Source organism: Nycticebus coucang, chromosome 17 (genome assembly GCF_027406575.1).
Source record: "Nycticebus coucang isolate mNycCou1 chromosome 17, mNycCou1.pri, whole genome shotgun sequence".
NCBI lineage: Eukaryota > Metazoa > Chordata > Mammalia > Primates > Lorisidae > Nycticebus > Nycticebus coucang.
Window position 1 is genome coordinate 19,728,571 of NC_069796.1, and position 2,571 is coordinate 19,731,141.

General features: G+C 40.3%; 1 pseudogene; it reads right to left on the minus strand.

The window, feature by feature from the left end:
- Positions 1-848: 848 nt before the first annotated feature.
- Positions 849-1,865, minus strand: LOC128568491 (ribosome production factor 1-like; annotated as a pseudogene).
- Between the last annotated feature and the right edge of the window lie 706 nt (positions 1,866-2,571).

Here is a 2,571-nt window from a genome sequence, read left to right on the forward strand (position 1 = left end):
TTGACTTTTATCTTGCTTGGTTTTCACTGAGCTTCCTGAATCTTTGTTTTAGTCTTTTTATTTATTTATTTAGAGACAGAGTCTTACTTTGTCACCCTTGGTAGAGTGCCCTGGTGTCAAAGCTCATAGCAACCTCTAGCTCTTGGGCTTAGGTGATTCACTTTTCTCAGCCTCCAGAGTAGCTGGGACTACATTTTTAAAATTTCTTTATTAAGGGCGGCGCCTGTGGCTCAGTCGGTAAGGCGCCGGCCCCATATACCGAGGGTGGCGGGTTCAAACCCGGCCCCGACCAAACTGCAACCAAAAAAATAGCCGGGCGTTGTGGCGGGCGCCTGTAGTCTCAGCTATTTGGGAGGCTGAGGCAATAGAATCGCTTAAGCCCAGGAGTTGGAGGTTGCTGTGAGCTGTGTGAGGCCACGGCACTCTACCGAGGGCCATAAAGTGAGACTCTGTCTCTACAAAAAAAAAAAAAACTGAGGCAAGAGGATTGCTTTAAAAATTCTTTATTAAATAATAACTGTGTACATCAATGCATTTATCGGGTACAAGGTTCTGAGTTGATATACAATGTGGAATGTTTACATGTGTTTTGGTCTTTTACATTAATTTGAAGAAATTCTCAGTCTTTTTTTTTTTTTTTTTAAGTTTTAGGAAACCTAAACTGTTCCAAAGTGACTTTTATTTGTGTTTGCTATATAAATGTACTATTATTTAGCAATTTGTCCAGACATGAAAGATGATTTATGAAATCAGTAAATACCATTTTGAAAAGAGCGTTTTGTCACAAATATTTTACCAACTTTAAAATTGGTGTATTCAGAAAAGTCTAATTCTGTTCCTTCGGCACTTTATAAATGGGATTTTCTTCTACTTGTATTCATTTCTTGGGGCTTATGGACCCGTTCATACTTTTCATATTTAGAATCAAAGGTTCCTATCTGAAGAGATCTTAATTTTAAGGTAAAACGTGGTCCAAGTTCCTGAATTCCTACTTTTTTTTTACACTTGAACATGTACCTGTGAAATCTAAAGAATATATAGTCATGTTGATTATGGAATGTGGTAACCTGCCTTCCCATAAATTGAGGATCATGAGGAAAGAGAGATGCAAACATTCGTCCAATGTAATGACCCAACCGTGTTGTAAAATTATTCAGAATTATCTCAGATGTGTTCTTTGGGGTTCTTGCCTCTTCTCTTAATTTCTTTACGAAGATGAACACTCAGTTGGACCATTTGGCAAGTGACTCAAAATAAGTCTGTGGGGTTTTACGATCTTCATTAATAACAATCAGATCTGTGAAATCTCCTGAGATGCACTGTGGAATCATTTTTTTCGGAGCCAGTCCTCTTCTGTAATAAACATGGGAGTCTGGTGTAACTGTGGAGAGCTGTTCAGAGTCGTGCTGTTCTCCATGAGGCCTACCTGATGTGTGATCAGAATCTTGGGAGAAGTCGTTGAAATAAGAAGCAAATTCACCTGTAGCTTCATCATAAGCAACCTCTCCATCCTTAGGGTCTACTGTGGTTTCATCGTACACTCGCTGGTTGTCAGTGCTCTTTGGTACAGGTTTTGGTGGAGCCTTCTCAACAAGCGCCCCTCTCTTTTTTTTTAAGTCTTTTCTTAGCTGCCAACTTTTCCTTCCACTGATGCTGTTTCCACCTGGTGAACATTAAATGTCTGGGGGAAAGGCAGCCGCTTTCGTGGGTTGGACCCCGCTTTCTGTGGCCCCATCCTCAGCGACTGCAGCCTCCTGAGGTTCCTTGGTGGCGGCTTTCTGTTCCAGGCTTTTCTTCCCATTGCTGCTGCTCTTATCCCCGGACTTGGCCGTGGTCTTTGCTCTTAGCGTCTGCCTGTCAGTCATTTTTGCTTCAAATATTATGCCTCTTTCTGCTTCTCATTGTGATATTTATATCATGTAGATTTACACCTCATGGGGTTGTTCCATAGTTTTTGGATATTCTGTTCCCTTTTTAGTCGACGTCCTCTTTGCTTCCTAGTTTCTGTTAATATTTTTTCAAGGTGAGAGATTCTTTCCTCAGTCTATCAAATTGCATTCTTCATTTTTGTTGTAGTATATTTGATCTCCAGCATTTCTTTTAGATGCTATCTTAAAATGTCCATCTTTATGTTTACTTTATCTGTCCTTTTCCCCAAGCCCACTTTTCTCATATAAACCATAGTTCTTTTAGATGTAAACCATTGTTCTTTCAAATAAACTGTAGTTCTTTTAAATTCTTGGTGTAATAATTCCAACATTCCTTCCCTATCTGACTTTGATTCTGATGCTTGTTCATTCTTTCCAAACTGTATTTTTGCCCTTTTGTATGCCTTGTAATCTTTTGTTGATTGGTGGGTGTAATGTACTTGGCAGAATGAACTGTGTTAATTAGATTTTAGTAATGTAGTGGTGAAATGTGGGGGGAGGGAAATGGTCGATACAGTCTATGATGAAGTCTCAGCCTTTTGGGTGAACCTGTGCCCCTGAACTGTAAATGTCACCAGTGCTACTCGGCACCAGCCCCCCCCCACCCCCCATATCCCTTAGATGTGAATGGATGGCTAGAGAA